General features: G+C 52.7%; 2 protein-coding genes and 1 long non-coding RNA gene across 9 annotated transcripts in view; 2 read left to right on the top strand and 1 right to left on the bottom strand.

The window, feature by feature from the left end:
• Positions 1 to 2136, bottom strand: part of ZDHHC7 (zinc finger DHHC-type palmitoyltransferase 7) — a 26846-nt gene extending 24710 nt beyond the window's left edge. For 2 of the 3 annotated variants that reach the window (XM_045439883.1, XM_045439885.1), the window contains exons 1-2: positions 1879 to 2132; positions 1097 to 1255 (exon numbers count right to left, since the gene is read on the bottom strand). The gene's annotated coding sequence lies outside the window, so the exon portion shown is untranslated. Of the gene's footprint in view, positions 1 to 1096; positions 1256 to 1878 lie in introns of all 3 variants that reach the window. The other variant, XM_045439884.1, reaches the window with a different exon arrangement.
• An 18-nt stretch (positions 2137 to 2154) lies between these two features.
• On the top strand, positions 2155 to 5690 carry LOC123577714. Its single transcript, XR_006702042.1, has 2 exons — positions 2155 to 2633; positions 5089 to 5690. It is a non-coding gene; the product is annotated as an uncharacterized LOC123577714 (long non-coding RNA).
• A 4748-nt stretch (positions 5691 to 10438) lies between these two features.
• The window catches only part of KIAA0513 (KIAA0513 ortholog), a 58851-nt gene continuing 51098 nt past the window's right edge, over positions 10439 to 18191 (top strand). For 2 of the 5 annotated variants that reach the window (XM_045439876.1, XM_045439879.1), the window contains exon 1: positions 10461 to 10683. The gene's annotated coding sequence lies outside the window, so the exon portion shown is untranslated. Of the gene's footprint in view, positions 10684 to 18191 lie in introns of all 5 variants that reach the window. The other 3 variants (XM_045439880.1, XM_045439882.1, XM_045439875.1) reach the window with 3 other exon arrangements.

Genomic DNA, 18191 nt, shown 5'->3' on the forward strand with positions numbered 1-18191 from the left:
ACAAAATAAGCTGTATTATTTAAGTTAACTCTCTATTTTTTTGAGAGTGATAGAGAGTGGGGGAGGGGCAGAAACAGAGGGAGGCTCGAGCTCACGAACGGTGACATCGTGACCTGAGCTGAAGCCAAGAGTCGGACGCTTCACCGACTGAACCACCCAGACACCCCGAGCTGTATTATTTTTATAATTAAAAACACTATTTTTAAGAAACATAATCCCTAGGAGCCACTTCCGGAAAATTATCCGGTAGATAATCTGTAGACTTGCCCCGCCTGCAGGGGAGCCGGGAAGCTCTCAGCTCATCAGTTCGTTCCAAACACATGAGGTTCCAATGCAAACTTATTTCTAGTCCCACTGCCTCAAATTACAGAAAACGATACGATCGGTAAGAGTCTCAAGCCTGCAGGTAACACTTTCAGTAAGAAAGCGGAAACGTATCCATACTTTTGACTGAATCCAGACTGCTCTTAATCAAGTTCCTTTTCGTTCTGTTCCTGCTAACACTTGTCCTTTTCTAGAAGGGGATTTCTGCTTTTATAATGGATGGATTAGCACGGCTGCAACGATCCAATGTGCTCACTGTAACCTGAGGCAGGCTCTGAGCCACTGGTAGCAGGAATATTTCTGTACGCGTTTTACGCCCTTTGCTTTGAGCTGAGACATCCGCGCGAAGAGTTCCTTCCGATGGCTGTCGAATGCATTCTTTACGAAGCTACCTTTCGCGTCATCTTGTCCTCAAAAGTCAAGGTGAACCCACCGGTCTAACTCCCGGAAATACACAACGCCCAAATAACCTCAATAACCCGAACCCTTCGACCTCGAACACCTCCCAGGGTGTTCAAGGAATGCAATTCAACACTTCTGGTCCACCCCATTTTGTTCAAATACCCCAAGAGCTTTTCCCTTTAGTCGAGTTCTGACTTCCTAACCAGCAAGCTTAACAAGGTGACCTCTTCAAAGGTGACTGGAGGTGAGTTCAGGTTGTAAAACAAAGAAATGAAACTCCTCGTCTGTGAGGGGAAGAGTGTAGGGAGAACTGTATATTGCTCCAGGTCTCTAGACCACCTGAGACAGTAAGAGTAAAATAGATACATACATGGGCAGCACGGACAGACACTAAGCAGACTCACTGCACAACTGGTCACGAAAGGAAGCATAACGAGTTGGTTACTGGTAAGCTAGCAAAGTGTGTCGGTCCAACAGCAGAGAGACTTAGTTCCAGCAGCAATGACGCCTCGGGAGGGATGAACCTTGGCTGCAAGAAAAGACGCAGACGTTGTCCTGAAGGCTGACCTGATCGCCCCAGAGGCCCAGTCCGGCAACCACCCCCCGCCAAAGATCGTTGATCGGGGGGAAGGGAAGATCATCAGGAAGATGGGCGAAGAATGAGAGAATAATTCAAACTTTTCAGAAAGAAGGGGGGAACAGGAGCATTCGAGAAGCCACGGGCGAAGTTCGAGGAAGCCCTTTGTAATGCCCGGCTATAAAGCACTCTTTACAGGTTACAGAAAGGTTTTATAGCCACTCTCTCTTTTGGCTCTAACAACAACCCCGTTATTAGTTTATGAGAGGGGGAAACCGCGGCTCGGGAGAGCTAAGTGTCACGCCCAAGGTCAGGCGAAAACGTGGGGCTGCGATTCGGGCCGTATCCCGAGAGATCAAGAGTGACAGGAGACCCCTGGAAGGGAAGGCAAGCGCAGGCACAGAGGTGGCACAGAGGTGCCCCCGAGGAGCTCGGGAAGGTCGCAGAAGCGCGGCGTCCGGAGGAGAGGGCGCAGGGGGGCCGAAGGAAGGGCGCGCCGGGGACAGGGAGTGGCCGGGAGCCCGGGGTGTGAGCAGCCCGCCCGGCCCCGGCCCGGCCCGGCCCGCCGCACTCACCCGAGGCCCGGGCGGGGTCGCTCGGCGCTGCGGCTCCTCCCGGCCTGCGGCGGCGGCGGCGGCGACTGCAGCGGCCGAGGCAGGGACGCATCATGCGGCCGCGCTCATGGCCGGGCCGGAGCGGGCCCCGCGGCTCGGCTCGGGCACGTCCCGCCGGCCCGGTCTGAGGGAGGCAGCCGCCGAGCAGACACGAGAGCGCAGAGCCCTGCCTGGGGAGCCGGGCGGCGCGACCCCCGGAAGTGAACCCCGCGGGGGTCAGCGGCGCCGCGCTTGCGCAGTTCCGGCCGCGCCGCTCGGGCCGCGGAGAGGGCGCGGGAGGCGATTGGTGGGGGCTTGGAAGCCGCGGTCGTCGTGGAGCCCAGAGGCGTAAGGGCTAACAGTTTTCTGCCGCAGGCAGCTCGCAGCCGAAAGCTCCTCTCGCCAAAATCAAAGGCTCCATCCAAAGGGACGTGCGGAAGGGAAAGGATGGGGGCTACGGGCCGCCGCACGGTCCAAGCCGCGCCGTCAAGCTGTCAAACTCGGTGGAGCGCTCTGGTCCCGGAGGCCGCGGAGGTGTGGCTTGTACAGTGTGCGGAGCGAGAACTCAGAAAATGGGGAAATGGAGGAGCGGGGGTGGAAACGATTGGGCCGGAAAGCGCGTGGGGAGAAGGGGAAGCGCCCTGGACTGGGGGCTGCTGGGGTCCGCTGCGCCTCCCGACCCCGCTCTGAGCATCCCAGCGATTTCCAACGGACGATAGGTCCTAAGTGCTTTGAAGGTAGACACATGCTTTATTTCTTTGACTTTCCTATAGTATTGGGGGCGACTTCCGCAGGGCTGGGAAGTAGGTGCTCAGTGTTTGTTCTTAAACTGGTAAGTGCTTGCTAAATCGTTGTAAGATTAATGACAGCCGTAATGACAGCCAAGGGATCTATCAGAATCTCCCTGTGTGCAAGCCACCTTCTCGCCATTTACCATTCTTGCTTCCAGAAAGTCACTCCGGCTAAACTTTTGGAAGTAAGGGTGGGGGATGCATTTAAAAGTTGAAACTTTTGTTACTGTATCTTGTACCTCTGTATTCAAAATGGGGCTGTGAATTTAGTTCACCGTCTCTGAGCCTCCCATCTCCTGCTGTCTTCGTTTTAGGATTTGTTTCCACAAGGGAGGAAAGTGAGTGAGGCCTTCAATCAGTGACCAATTCTTTTTGCATGGGCTGAAAGAAAGGATGATTATCTTTGAATAACACCGTGACAGCAAGCGGGCCTGTGCTTGGGATATCTTTGTTATGAGCAGAGTTAAAAGAATAGGGCTTTTAAAAAAAGAAAATTTGCTTAACAGGTGCGGAACTGGCTTGAACTTTCACCAGGCAGAGTTGACTTTATGCCTCATATCTATGGACAAGAATCATTTGCATCGCCTCTGCAGCCTGTAAAGTCATAAATAACTTAAAGAAAGGAGAAGAGCCCAAGGAACCAGATAACCCAGAAGGGTGTGCCAGGCAATGTCTAGTGTTCATTGAAGACGCCTAATAATCTTTTTGGCCCATTTCAGAGTCTGTCACAAAAAAGTGGAGGGTAGAGGGATCCCCACCCCATAATTCTTCTGATAGTTCCCAACTTGTTTATATTGCCTATGCTTTTAATCCTGGCGTCTCTTGTGTATCATAACTTTGACGGTGCGCCGCTTTCCTAAAGGAAATGGCGCGATAAAATAATCCATTAAAATATTTAACAGTATTTAGCAGCAGTTGGCAAAAACAATCAACTGTTATCAAGGGTTTTGTTTTGTTTTGTTTTGTTTTGTTTTTTAATCTCGACAGAATTGGCATGTTTTTTCAAAAGGTCTTCTGCGAGTCATTTCCCCTCTCCAAGCCTCAGGGTTTTTTTTTTTTTTTTTTTGATTGTTTATCTCTAAAATAGGAGATTAGATTTGATTTCTAAGGTTTCTTCCTGTTTTAAGACTGTGGTTCAACACAGAGTGTTTTGCCTCTCCCTGATTTCACTGAGGCCCCGGGAGCAGAAAACCTAATATTTCCCATTCCCCTTGTAGTGAGAGGAAACTTCCCACCTCCCGGGTCAGTTCTGTTTACCCTTCAGGAGCTAGGTTCCAGCTCACCACCTATCCCAGGAAGCAGCCCTTTTAAAGTAAAGGCTCTATTCAAACATGTGGAAAGATGCTCGGCCTCATTTGCAGTCCGAAGAATGAATGCAAATCTGAAGTGCAAGGAGATGCCACTTTTCACTTAGTAGGTTGGCAAAGATAAAGGTTCGGGAATGCTCGGTTGGCAAACAGCCCCGACTGATGCAATTGTAAATTGCTCATCTCTTTGCAGAGCAAGATAGCAATATGAGCCACAAAAATTTGACCCAGCATTTCCCCTCAGGAGTTTCTCCTACAGGTAGCCTTACCCCCCGTGCACAAAGCTGTTTGCCCTGGAGTTCACATGATAGAAGCGAAAGACTGGCAGTGCCCTGTAAGCCTGTGAATATATCAGGTAAAATACATTGCAAAAAAAAAAAAAAAAAATACATTGCGCCCACAAAAGGGAACAGCGTGCTTTACAATTGCAAAAAGGAAATGAGGCGTGTTTTCACGAATTCAGATATCTGGTCTTCAAGCTATATCAGGTCTATTGTGTAAAACTGCGTGTTCTTGTGTAAGAAAGCAGAGTGGGGAGATACATACGTTTATATGTACGTAGGCTATCCCTGGACAGATACACAAGAAATGGGCATGTAACGTATTGATTTTTTTTTTTAAGTTTATTTATTTATTTGGAGAGAGAGAGGGGCGCCTGGGTGGCGCAGTCGGTTGAGCGTCCGACTTCAGCCAGGTCACGATCTCGCGGTCCGTGAGTTCGAGCCCCGCGTCATGCTCTGGGCTGATGGCTCAGAGCCTAGAGCCTGTTTCCGATTCTGTGTCTCCCTCTCTCTCTGCCCGTCCCCCGTTCATGCTCTGTCTCTCTCTGTCCCAAAAATAAATAAACGTTGAAAAATAAAAAAAAAAAAATTATTTGGAGAGAGAGAGAGAGAGAGCAGGGGAGGGGCAGAGAGAGGGAGAGAGAGGATCCCAAGCAGGCTCCGCGCTGTCAGCGCAGAGCCCTACTCGGGGCTCGAACTCACGCACGGTGGGATCGTGACCTGAGCCGAAATCAAGAGTCGGACGCTTAACCTACTGAAGCACCCAGGCACCCCTGTGACTTGTTAACTTTCTGGCCGTGTGTTTATTTTTAGAGACACAAAAATATAATTGAACGAGTCAACACGCTCCAGCAGGTGGGGAGGCACCTCACAGAAGAGACTGGCCAAAACGTGAAAAACTGCTTGCTTTCACTAGACGTCCGGGAAACGCAGACTGAAACCACAGGGAAATGTTTATACACCCACCAACATGGCCGGAGTGAAAAAACACCGAGCCCTGGCAAGCACCTGGAATAACTCGGAGCCTCTATCCGCTGCTGGGGGGGGAGGCGGGGAGAGGGAATTGTTAAACTCCCTCCTACCGCATTTAGGAGTATCTGCCGAAGCCGCACGTGCACGGACCTGTGTTCACCGGAAGACGCCTGCTGGACGGTTCACAACCTAAATGTCCGTGACCGACGGAATGGATAAATGGTGCGTACCCATACAATGAACTACCGTACAAAATAGGGACCAGTCGCACAAACACGTGTTGGGTTAAAGAAGCAAGACCTGAGACGGTACGTGCTGCGTGGTTCCATCAATAAAAGGTTCGGACTCCCGGCAAAACTGGTCTTTGGTATGGGCAGACGTGGCGGGGCAAGGGTTCCCCGCGAGGGGGGGTGCCGGGCTACTAATAAAACTCGGTGTCTTGGTCCCGGTGCCAGCTGTGTGTTCCTCCAGCTCTTCCGCAAGTAGACAGCGGCAGAGAGACAAAGAGGCGGGCACTTCCGGAGGTTGTACAGTGGAAAACCAGAGGTTCGTTCTGGAAGGGGGTTTGGGTTTTGCCTTAGGTTTTCCCGCGGGTTCTGTGGTATCGAATGCAACAGCCAGAATTAGGGAAGCTAGAAAGTTCACCGTCCACAACGCGTGGGTATTGGACGAGGCCCCTGGAGTCTCAAGAGCCCGGAGTGGTATGTCCTGAGCTCCTCCGCTAGGGCCACCTCGCCCCCGGCTGTGGGTGGAGCCTGCCGGGGCCCCCGCTCGGTGGGGAAGGCGAATGGCCAGTGGATGGGTATCTGGGCTCGGGTCTCCGTCGCCTCGATGGCTCTCTCATGCCCTTTAGGGCTTCATCCTGTGGCGCCTTCCTCCCTGGAACCCCATCTCAAACTTCCCCCTCCCTGCTTCGCTCCTTGTCACGTGTCCGCTAACGCCATACGTCGTTCACTTCCGGTGCGGTCCATCCCCGGCTGCAGAGCAAGCCTCACGAGAGGCGGGGAGCTCTGTTGCTCTTGTCCGCTAGTGCTTCCCCAGCGCCCATCAACCAAGAAATCTACATTGAACGAATGAGCGAGCACACTGTGCGTGGCCCCTTTCCTAGAGGAACCAACGGGCTCAGCGAGGTTAAGCGGCGGCTCAGGGTCACACAGCTAGGAGGGGAAGGGCCAGGAGTCAGACGCAGGTCTGTCCTCTTTCCTGCTGGCCTCCCCATAGACTCACCTCAGCCTCACAGCCCTCCGAAGTTGGTGTGATCCCTTTGCACAGCCGGGGAAACTGAGGCTCAGAGTTAAGTGATGGCCTAGCAGGGACAGCACAGCTAGCTTGCAGACCTTCTGTCTGCCTGTGAAGATCCTGTTCCTTAGGCTGTACCACGCTCCCCTAAGGGGGGGGGGGGGGGGGGGGCGGGGCAGGCCGCACACTAGGACGGGGCTATATGGAGCCCTGCCGCCTGCCTGCTCCTGCCGCCAGGGCCCAATCACCAACCCGCCTGGAAGCAAGGCCCCGCCCATCCTGCTCATCCTCTCTTTGTCCTGTTGGCTCATTCAACAAGCAATAAGGATCTACTCTGTGCTTGGCACCTTGTCAGGTGTTGCAGACACGCGAGTGAGCAAAAGCAGACAAAGTCCCTGCCTGTTACAGAGCGCATAGACTGAGCAAATACACAAGTGCACGGTTACAAACAGGCGTGTTCCTATAAAGGCAAAGGACATGATGTGGTAAAAGGGTGCACCTGGGAAGCTGGCCTGCCCCCCCCCCCCGGGGGGGGGGGTGCCACGTGGCTTCCTTTCAGCTGTGATAGGCGAAGGACACACGGGTATTTGATAAGCAAGGGGGTGTTGGGGGTGGAGGAAGAGGGTTCCAGGCAAAAGGGTAGGTGGGAGGCCTCAGTAGAGGGCAGCATCCATCCTCTGAAGCTCTGCAAGGGGCCAGTGTGGGGAGGACGGGGTGGGGGGCAGGGGCACTGGGGGAGACCAGGCTGGAGAGCTTGGAAGGGCCAGGTCGTGGTAACAACCAGAAGGATTCTGGCCACATCTGAGGGGCAGTAGGAAGCCACTGGAGGAGACGGTCACATTTGTGGGGTTTTCTGTTTTTAATTTTTATTTTTTAGCGTTTACTTATTTTTGATACAGAGACAGAGCGTGAGTGGGGGAGGGGGCAGAGAGTTGACGGGGACACAGTCTGAAGCAGGCTCCAGGCTCCCAGCTGTCAGCACAGAGCCGGCCGCGGGGCTGGAACTCACAAACCGCGAGATCACGACCTGAGCTGAAGTCGGACGCTCAACCGACGGAGCCCCCCAGGCGCCCCACATTTGTGGTTTTTACAGGTCACTCCAGCTGCCCTGTGCAGAACAGACTGGAGAAGGGCAAGGATGGAAGCAGGAAAATGTCAGCTCGTAAATGTCAGTGGAGCCATGGAATCAGAACCCTCCACGCTTTGCGGTCGGCGTAGCATCATCATTAATGGGTGCCAAACCACTGGGTGAAAGTTCATTAGGAAAACAGGATATCTAAATAGCCTAAAAGTATCTTTCCCACAGATGACTAATTATTTACAAAGGGGAAACGAGAACCTTTACGGTAGGGAAACATGTCACCGTCTCAACCATGGGTCAAATGGCAGCAGCAGTAATGAGACAGACTGGCGTAGGCACCCCCTGATGCAACGACACACATCAGTGCCGCTGCCCGCTGCCCGTACGGTGTTCCCTGACGACAAAGGAGCAGTCAGAGACACCGAAACTGAAAGGCGTCCCATGAGACCACCGGCCTGCGCTCCATACGCACATCAGGACAGAGAAGGAGACTGACTTCGAAGAAGGAGGAAGGCGCCCCCAGCCAAGGGATGCACGAGGCCCCCAAAAGCTGGAAAAGGCGAGGAGGCCCTCCTCCCCTGGGGCCTCCAGAAGGAAAGATGGCCTGCTGATACCTCGATTTTAGGGTCTGACCTCCAGAGCTGTAAGATACCAAGTCCATGTCCTTTTAAAGCCACAGCGTTTGTGGCAATATGTTACAAAGGGGAGGTGGAAATAGACATGAGAGGCAAAGAAAACAGAAGGGATGCCAAGTCATATCACCTCGTTTATCTGTGTAATTGGTTTCCAGAACCATCCTCTACTCAAAGTGGTTTGTGAATATTGATTCAGCCATCCAATAAACTTACTATTTCTCCCACCTTTGCACAATATCGCGAGATAATCTCAGCAAACGCTTTGTCCTGGCTATCTGGTTGCATTCCGGCACCTGCCCAGAATCCGTCTGCTTCCTCATTTGCCTGTGGGGACCCGCCCTCCCCACCCTCTTCACCCAAGAAGCGGAGCGGAGCTTATCTTCACTCGTGTCCAAGTATGGCCAATCCCGTCATCCCAACAACCTGGCCTCAGAGGTTGGTTCAAAGGGCTGAGCACATAAGGAACGTTGGCCCATTTAGACCAAATCCTAGGTCTTTTGCTGGAAATACTGAAGGACAGAGTCCTTTCCCCCCTGAGGTTGCTAAGTTGAAAGAACATAGGCCTGTTGCTATTGGAGACCACTTTATGTAAAAGCCCCTAATCCGAGAACGAAGCCAGCTCCGAGGGAGGTGGTCAAAGAGCGGGAGTGACACCAAGTTCTGATGACATCATCGGCGCCCCTGGATCTTGCTGGGCCAACCCCAGAATTTAGGTGAGTCATGTGAGCCGATGTAGTCCCTTTTTTTTGAAAAACCAGTTTGAATGGAGTTCTGCCACTTACAACTGGAAGAATCCTGATAAATACAGCTTCCGGGTCCAAATACACGATTTCTATCCGATTTCCTGATTCAGCAGTTCGTGCGTTTCACAACAGGAGTATGGTTAACCCAGCACAACTTGGTCATCGGTGCTTCCTCTTCTGAGGGGTCAAATGGTTTTTTGTTAGTAATCTGTCCTGAATATTTCCCACGCCCGTATCTAGTTCACTGGCCTGTGGTTGGCAGAACTTACTTTCTCTCCATCTTTGTTTAATGGCCACGCATCTGCCTCTGTCCACCCTTCTGGCAAGATCAGAGTACCTTTTATGAGGCATGGAGAGACAGGGTTCATGTGAATCTCTTGAGGAGAAGTCGCACGTTCCCCAAACGGAATCTGACCCTGAATGAGCTCCCATCTTCCAGCTTTACTGAATAGTCATTAACACCAGAGTCAGGTCAGGGGCTGCTGCCCTCCTTGCTTTCTGAACCGTGAGATCCAGACCTGCCCCGAAATCAAGATTGGGCTGCGTAACCCACTGAGCACTCAGGTGCCCCTAGACAGGGCTTTATTTCATACAAGCAGCCACCAGAAGGGGCATTAGAGCTCCGCGATGTAGCCGTGGAAATGTGTTTGGAGAACGTGAGTCCTGTCTCTGGAAATGTATTCTCTATTTTGCTGGTGCTGGAACCAAGTTTGACATAACCCCAGTATTATCGGGAGTGGGTGTCAGTTTGTTTCTGTATTTCCTCCTCCAGAACTGAAAAAGCTTCCATAGGAGACACTCCTATTTTTACCTTTTTCTTTTTTTTTTTAATTTTAGAGGTGTAGAAGCAGCAGAAACCAAAGGGCCTAAAGTTGTTTACTGTGCCGAAAAATTGCAGACTCGCCTAGAACTTTTGGTGCAAGTGAAGTGGGATCCATCAGCTTTTAAGATGACCCCTTTGAAAAAATAAATCAGGCCTCAGATTGCCCTTGTATGTACCATGCACCGTTGCCTGACTTGTTTGAAAAGTGTGTTCATTAACGTCAAGACTTCACCCTAACTCTGGCATGGGCGGGCAGGAAATGGCAAATGACATCCCCGTCTTAAAGGTGGAGACGATCCAGGCCCGGAAGCAACCAGAGCCAGGCCTTATTCCCCCCCCCTCCCCCCCGCTCCCTGCCAGGGCTCCCGGGTCCCCCCACCCAAATCACCAAATCCCCCTCTCCTGCGATCGCGGAACGGCCGGTCCCCAGGGGGGAACCCTAGTTTTGAGCAGATCCAGGAAACGGGATCCACAGTTGGACTCCGAGCGTGCTTCCGGGGACGTCGGGCCCAGGCCTCCGGTCCAGGCACAGTCGCGGCCCCGAGAGATCCCGGGCCGGGGTCGGGACCCTGACCGCCCCGGGCGCCGGGCGCCAGCAGCCCCTCCCCGTCACGTGACCCGCTCTCGGGTCGCCCGCGCGGGGCGGGGGCGGGGCCGCTCTCGCGCCTGCGCAGACGGCGCCGGGAGGGGGCGGGCACGGCCGGCTGACTGACAGCTCCCGCGGCTGTCGCCTCGGAAGGACCCGGCTCGCAGGCCCGCGCAGTGGCCGCAGCGCGGAGCCCGGAGGCGCCCGCTCGCTCCCCGGTCCGACCGGTCGGCCGGCGCCCGCCGCGGTGAGAGAGGCTCCCGCCAGCGCCTGCGAGGGGGGGACGCGTCAGCTGTCCGGGCGGCGCGGGGCTCTCCGAGGGCCGGCGGGTGAGGGGCTTGGGAGGAGGAGGGGGCGGCCGGATGACGCGGGGTTGGGGGTCGGGAGCTTCTGCGGGGTCCGCGCGTGCCGGGGGGAGAGGGTGGGAGGGGAGCCGGGAGCCCGCGGTGGGGGGGGCAGTGCAGCGCCTGGGGGAGGATGGACAAGGGGTCCCCACCCCCCCCCGGTGGCAGATGGTTGTCGCCAGGTGGCTTTGGGGTGGAGTCGGCCCCTGGGTCCTGGGGGAAGAAGAGCCCCCAGACTCCTGGGAGGCGGGTGCCCGGAACCAGGAGGGGAAAGGCATTTGCCAAGTCGTGCTGTGTGTTCCGTCTTAAGTTGGCTGCGTCTCTGCTCCCGGGTGGCCGGCGGGGGAGGCACGGTGTGGGGGGGGGGGCACAGGGTCTGGGGCTCTGGACGGGGTGGGGGGGCGACAACTGTGCGCGTGCCTTCGCGGCGCTCCGCCGTCCCCCGGTGCGGGTCAGTAGGCACAGAGGTTTGCAGAGGGCACGGCAGCCCAGGCGCAGCGCTAGGAGCTCCAACAGCTGGACTGGTTCGGGGTGGACTGAACCAGAAGCCCCGGGACCGGAAGGGACGGCAGGTGGTCTTCCTGGAGCCGGGTGCGTTTTCCCCGCGCGTCCGGGGGTTTGTGCTTCGCGAGGTTGCCCCCGGATTGCACTCGGGAGGAGGACTTGGCGGTGGGCGGCAGCCAGCTCCTGGAACTCTGTGGGTCAGCGTGGGGCACGGGTGCCGACCTGCAGACTGAGCAGGAGCTCGCCTCTGAGCTGGCACAGGTGAGTCAGGGCTGGAGGCACGCAGACCGCTGTCAGGGACCAGGCTGCCCCCCAGGCCACTGTCACCTAACGCTAATGTTTCTGATTCGTTTGGTGAGAGGCACCCGCTCCCGGAACCTGAGCCAGGGGAGCCAAGATACAGAACCGCGGAATTAAGCAAAGAAAAAAACACAAGGGAGATTGTGATTGGTCGTGCATGAGCGCTTCTCCAGGTCTTTGACACGTTTCTGTGTGGAAGTTTATGTGCTGGCTGTGTTCAGAGTCGCTCCCTTCCACTGTCACCTGTTTTTATTTCCGTTTTGTTCACAAGTAGGACTGCTTACGCCTGTGGACAGGGGCCGAAAGGCTTCTGAGATCAATTGACAGTGAAAAAGTTGCCTCGTGAGATTTTCTTTTTCCATAAAAGAACCGAAGATGGCCTAGGACTCACATGTAGCGCTCTTAGCGATTAGCATATCGTCTCTAGGCCCTTGCGTGGTTCTGGGATACGTTCCCGTGGGTTTTTTTGTTGTTGTTGTTGTTTTGTTTTTGCAGTGTTTGTCTTTTGTATGGCCTGCGTCAGCTGACGTGCAGATAGTCTGAATTATTTGAGAATGTAACACCTAAGGGCAGTGACAAAAGCTACCACTCAGTGACGTGAATAAATTACAAACCTTAAGTAATTTGCTACAGAATTCTAGACAGCGAAGAAGAGTGATTCTCTCTATGACAATTAACTTTGGTTCTTCAGAGGTAAATTGATTTATGGGGACCCCAAGAGAGGACACCTTTTAGGACAAACCCTATGAAAGGTTTAGGATGGAATGACTCATTCTACATGTTCCCCCCCCCTCCCCCCTCTTCCTTCCTCAAAAAAGAAAATGATCAGGTTGAAAGAAACATCAAAAGCAACCTGGGAAGATCTAAAAAAAAAACAACAACAACAAAGTCATGAAAATTCAACCAGCAGCGGGAAAAACATGCAAAGGGAGGAGTAAAACCCTGTTGCTGATGATAAGCCCTCACTTTGATGTGACAGAGTACTTTACAAAGGGCTCTGGCACAAAATCTCGGTTGATTTTCGCAATAAACTTGGCATGATGGGTGGTGTTTCGTGCCCATGTCACGAAACCGAGACCAGGCGACTGCCCAAAGTCTCTTAGGTACAAGGGGGCAGAGTGAAATGTTAGACCTAGCCATCGGACGCCAGATGCAGTAGCCTGCCATCGGCCTGTGGAGTGGGCTGTGGTGGGGGGACGGATTTGGCACGTGGGCTGGCCGCGCGTCCTTCTCTCCCACCGCCCGTCTCAGTCACGGAGTCAGCTTAGCTCCCGTGTCCTTCACCACATCCCCACCCAAGCCTGAGGGTCCGCATCTACCCAGATTTGTTTATCCGTCTTAGAGAAATCTAGTAGGAAGTATGATCGCAAGGGACCTCTTGCTCCATGGCCTGGTGTTTCCAAATAGTCTAGGTGTCTTCAGCCGGGTGGGGCAAGAGAGCAAGGCGATTCTAGGGAAACTTGCCCTTAGCGTTTTCCTCGCCTGCCACCCGGAAGAGAAATGCGGTGGTTGTGAAACCCAAGGAGCTGACCCAGTAGTTTTGTTTATTTGACGCGGTATTTTATACGTGGCATCGTCTGGGTTATGGCGACTTTTTTTTTTTTATTGTTTTTTAAACAGGGCACAGCTGTTCTCATTAGGAAAAAACAAGCTTTAATCCCGCTTTCTAGATCTGGGCAGCGAGATCCGGAGAAGGACTTTGGGGAGGGGGCGGGGGGTTATCTGAGATCTGTTTCAGCAGGCAGTGGCACAAAACAGAATGACAATTAAAAGGGCACAACAGTAGATGTACAGATCTGAAGAAGAAAGGTGATAGAGGTCCAGTCTACTACTCCATGCTGAGGATATCGTGTTCTTTTCTGGACATCACATTTAATAAAGGGCATTAAAAAAAAAATCAAGAATGTTCCTTGGACATTGCTACAGTGGTGAATGAATTATGGCTGGGTAAGCCTGAGAACCTGGGGAGCCATGATCCCAGAAGGTTTAGGGCTGTCATTTATTAAACTTGTTTTATAGGGGCCCAAGAACCAAAGGACACAAGCTCTCTGTCTAAAGTTAGAGAGACTTGGGGCGCCTGGGTGGCGCAGTCGGTTAAGCGTCCGATTTCAGCCAGGTCACGATCTCGCGGTCCGTGAGTTCGAGCCCCGCGTCAGGCTCTGGGCTGATGGCTCAGAGCCTGGAGCCTGTTTCCGATTCTGTGTCTCCCTCTCTCTCTGCCCCTACCCCGTTCATGCTCTGTCTCTCTCTGTCCCAAAAATAAATAAACGTTGAAAAAAAAAAAATTTAAAAAAAAATAAATAAATGAAGTTAGAGAGACTTTAGTTTTAAGGCCTTTCTCATGCCAGAATTGAACCATACCCCTCCCCAGTGGCTTGCCAGTACTCTGGGGAGCGAATTCAAACTTCTCACTGTGGTTTACTTGGTGGGGGGGGGGGGGGGGCTATGTGAGTGCTAGTTGACCTTGCTTGTGTCTCCAGCTTCATCACTTACCACTCACGAAAGTCCCACCTTCTTCCTGTGCCTTGCACACATCCAGCTCACTCTGCCTCACTCTACCCACCCTGAAGTCCTTTTCCGGATCTCGCTGCCCAGATCTAGAAAGCGGGATTAAAGCTTGTTCTTTCCTAATGAGAACAGCTGTGCCCTGTTTAAAAAACAATAAAATAAAATAAAAGTCGCCATAACCCAGACGATGCCACGTATAAAATACCGCATCAAATAAACAAAACTACTGGGTCAGCTCCTCGGGTTTCACAACCACCGCATTTCTCTTCCGGGTGGCGGACGAGGAAAACTCTAACTGCCTCAGGGCCTTTGCACTCACTGTTCCTTCTGCCAGATTTCCCCATGGCTGGCTCCCTGTCATTCAAGTCAACTGCTCTAATGTCACATCCTTAGAACTTCCCTAACAATTAAAATAGTTTCTGCCTGGTCCCCAGCCCACCCACTTTATTACTTTATGGTGTTTTCTTTTTTTCATAACAGTATCACAGATGTCCTTCTTTGAGAATGCTTTTATTATGTGCTGCCCATTTACCACTGTATCAGCAGTGCCCCAAATCGTGCCTGGCATATAGTAGGTGTTCAATTGATAATTTGTTGAATGAATGATTTTTGTGACAGATCTTTTCAAAGATGGGAGAGATTGCTGCCTTGGTAGATACCAAGTTGGCTTTCTTGTGCTAGAGACAGTCAGACACAAGCCAAGTAGCCAGCCATTGGGCAAGATAATTCAAGCATTAGATAGCTAGGAAAACCAGATAACTCAATGCTAGTGCCCTGGGGCTGCTGTAACAAAGCACCACAAGCTTGGTGGCTTAAGACAAAATATATTTATTCTCTCACAGTTTTAGAGACTAGGAGTCCAAAATCAAGGCGCTGACAAGGTTGCTTCCTTTTTGGGGGTTCAGAGGGAGGATCTGTTTGTGCCTCCCTCTCAGCCTGTTGTGGGTCCCAGCAATCGTTGGTGTGTCTAGCCTTGGAGCGTTCTTCTCGCTGTGTGTGTGTGTGTGTGTGTGTGTGTGTGTGTGTGTGTGTGTGTGTGTGTTTCTGTTTCTTCTAAGGATACCATCAAATTGGTCATATTCCATTATGACTTTATCTTAATTTAATTACATCTGCAAAGACCCTATTTCCAAATAAGGTCATGTTCACGGGTTCTGGGGGTTAGGACTTCAGCTTATCTTTTTAGGGGACGCAATTCAATGCATAACACCTTCTCACTTCAAGATCCAGTGACATTTTAAAGGGAGAAACTGGCAGGAGGCGCTGGGTTCTTTTTAGGGATAATGGCATGGATTTGGATATTTTTACATAAAGCATCATGGTCCTGGGGCACCTGGGTGGCTCAGTCAATTGAGCGTCTGACTTCAGCTCAGGTCATGATCCCACAGTTCGTGAGTTCGAGCCCCGCATCAGGCTCTGTGCTGACGGCTCGGGGCCTGGAGCTTGCTTTGGATTCTGTCTCCCTCTCTCTCTGCTCCTCCCCTGACTTCGGCTCAGGTCATGATCTCACAGTCTCTGGGTTCAAGCCCCGCGTCAGGCGCTGTGCTGACAGCGCAGAGCCCGGAGCCTGCTTTGGATTCTGTGTCTCCCTCTCTGTCTGCTCCTCCCCGGCTCATGCTCTGTCTCTCTCTGTCTCTCAAAAACAAATAAACAAAAAAAAAAAATTTTTTTTTTAAGTATTAAAAAAAAAGCATCATGGTCCTTACAACTTGCAAGCTAAGAGGTGATCTGCACGTGTCCCAGGTGAGGAGGCCGAGGGTCTGAGCAATTGTGTGACTTGCCCGAGGTCATGAGGACAAGGTGAATCTCCTGCATCTGATTGCAAGGCCCGTGGCCTCCCCAGCCCTCCCTTGCCTGCTGGGACAGGTCTCACTAGCAGTGCAAGCCCAGGGTAGGACGGGGGATGTCCGATGGCCCTGTAGGAGCCCTGGAGGGACCATTTCCTCCCTTGTCCTTGTCATGATGGCACAGAGAAATGTGGGGGGCAGCAGAGCCCTGTCACCCCAGAACTAGACCGCCCGTGGCCGGCTTGGATGCATGCCGCAACATTAGGAGAACCTGCATTTCCCCTTGTCGGGCTTTTCCAGCAATCCAAAGTCTTTTCCATAAGGCTTCAAGAGTTCTGGTGTTCAGTGTCTTAGATTATGGCCTGAAAAAGTATTGCTGATGTCCTGAGCATGAGCCATCCAGGAATTCACAGAGAAACTTCTTTCATTTTGAGGGCTGGGGGGGTGGGGGTGCGTGAGAGCAGGGCAGGCTGCCAGCAAGATGTCTGAAATCATTTGCACCTTTGCCTTTCGAGACCTTTTTATTTCTGGCTCTGTCTCACCTTATTCGGGGAGATATTCTCTCCCTTATTTAATTTAATTAATTTTTGGTCTAGGTAATACATGCAGATGGGACAAAATTCAGACGATAAAAAAAGATGTCCGGTGAAAAGTGGCTCTTCCCTCTGCCTCCCCGACCCCCTCCCCAGGGGCACCCGTCACCACCAGTTTCCTCTGTCTCTTTCCAGATCTGATGTCCTCTGTAATGTCCCTGACTGCCACCCCCCCCCCCCACACACACACCCTGAGGGCTGTGCTTTTGTCCCCGCTTTCTATTCCTTCTTCCTGTGTTTCCAGAACCTGTTTCGTGGGCACCTGACGGGCTGATTCGGTCCCACGTGTCAGGAGCTGATGACGGCACCTCTGCCATGAGTTTTATATGTGGAAGGAAGGTGCTCAGAAGAAACGTGTCTGTGCTGTGAAACGTGGGCTTCTGAGGCAAGCGGCACAGATGAGAAAACTGAGGCCTGCCATCAGGCCGCCCGCGAGGGCCGAGTCGGCGTGCAGATCCCGGCAGCTTGTGTTTCTGTCCCAGCGTCCAGTCCGGGCCCCACGTTAGGTTCCTCTGTCTCCCTGGTTTCCTGTGGTCAGAGACGGTTGTCACCTTCCCTCGTGTTATGTATGGCGTAGCAGTCCCGGGTAAAGCAGTGTCTTCCTAGCTCTGGACGGGATGCGTTCACGTGTGGCCTGCACGTGGGGGTTGGCCTCGTTCCACGGAGCAGGTGCGCTACGTCGGGAGCACCTGCTTTCCTCCTCGGCTTTTCTGGGCTCGTTCCAGAAATGGTCTCTGGCCTCTCGGCGCCCAAGACGAATGACCAAGACCCGTCCCACCATAGGAATAATCTACAGCACGTGCTGGAGGAAATGGCACATCTGGAGGGGAGAGAGAGGGCGGGGGGTGTTTTTCTCTTAATCACCGAGTCCACTTAGGAGAACACCATATTCCTCCGTGACGTCCTTTCGCAAAGCAGGTGCGTTCGGAGGCATTTTCCTAGCCTTTGCATCACAGCCAGGCATGACTCAGAGCAAATGACTCACCGGTGGCAAAAATGACCAACGAGCTGGGGAAAAGACGAGACTCTAGCAACAGCAGAGCAGGCGGCAAACGGAAAATACCAGAGCAAAGGAGCTCCGCGAGCTGCTATCTGCTGACACCGTTGAGCGAGGGGGTTTGGGGGCGAACCCATGTGGCCGAGATACAAAAATAGGGCCCAGTTAAAAGGGGTGAAAGCCTCACGAGAACAGAAAACCCAATTTTGAGTTAATAGTAAATATCAGGGATGAAGTACACGCATTAAATGTGATCAAAACAACGACAAACCTAGAAAAACCAAACAAACCAATTTGAAAAACTCCATTTGTGGTGGTACGAGGAGGTAGGAAACCAGTTAGCCGAGGCAAGCTAGTCTAATACCCTCCCTCCTCCGAGAGGGGGCAGATTAGCTGAACTTCATTAAGCAGCAGGGTCGCTCTGAGAATCCCGATGCTCCATTTGGATAATACAAAAATACCTCATTTATCTGCTCTTATGGAGGACAGAGGTATTACATATAATCGAAATTTCCGCGTAAGTAGGATTAACCAGACTTATCTCTCCTATGGGAGAAGAGTAGCATCTCTGATGTCACGTCCTCGCCTCTTCTAAGGAATCCTGCCAGCTGACCCCGGGTGGCCAAACGCCGAGGGGTCCCACGGGATCGGTGCCTCCCACCCCTTCTCCTCTTGCTCGAATGCAACTCTTGTCCCCCCACAGCCACCAGGATGTAGCATCTTTGCAAAGCATAGATCAGATCGTGATGTTCCCCGGAGGTAAACCCTCCAGTGCTCTCCCACTGCTCCTGGGATGAAATCCCA

The sequence above is a fragment of the Leopardus geoffroyi genome, chromosome E2 (assembly GCF_018350155.1).
Source record: "Leopardus geoffroyi isolate Oge1 chromosome E2, O.geoffroyi_Oge1_pat1.0, whole genome shotgun sequence".
NCBI classification, from domain to species: domain Eukaryota; kingdom Metazoa; phylum Chordata; class Mammalia; order Carnivora; family Felidae; genus Leopardus; species Leopardus geoffroyi.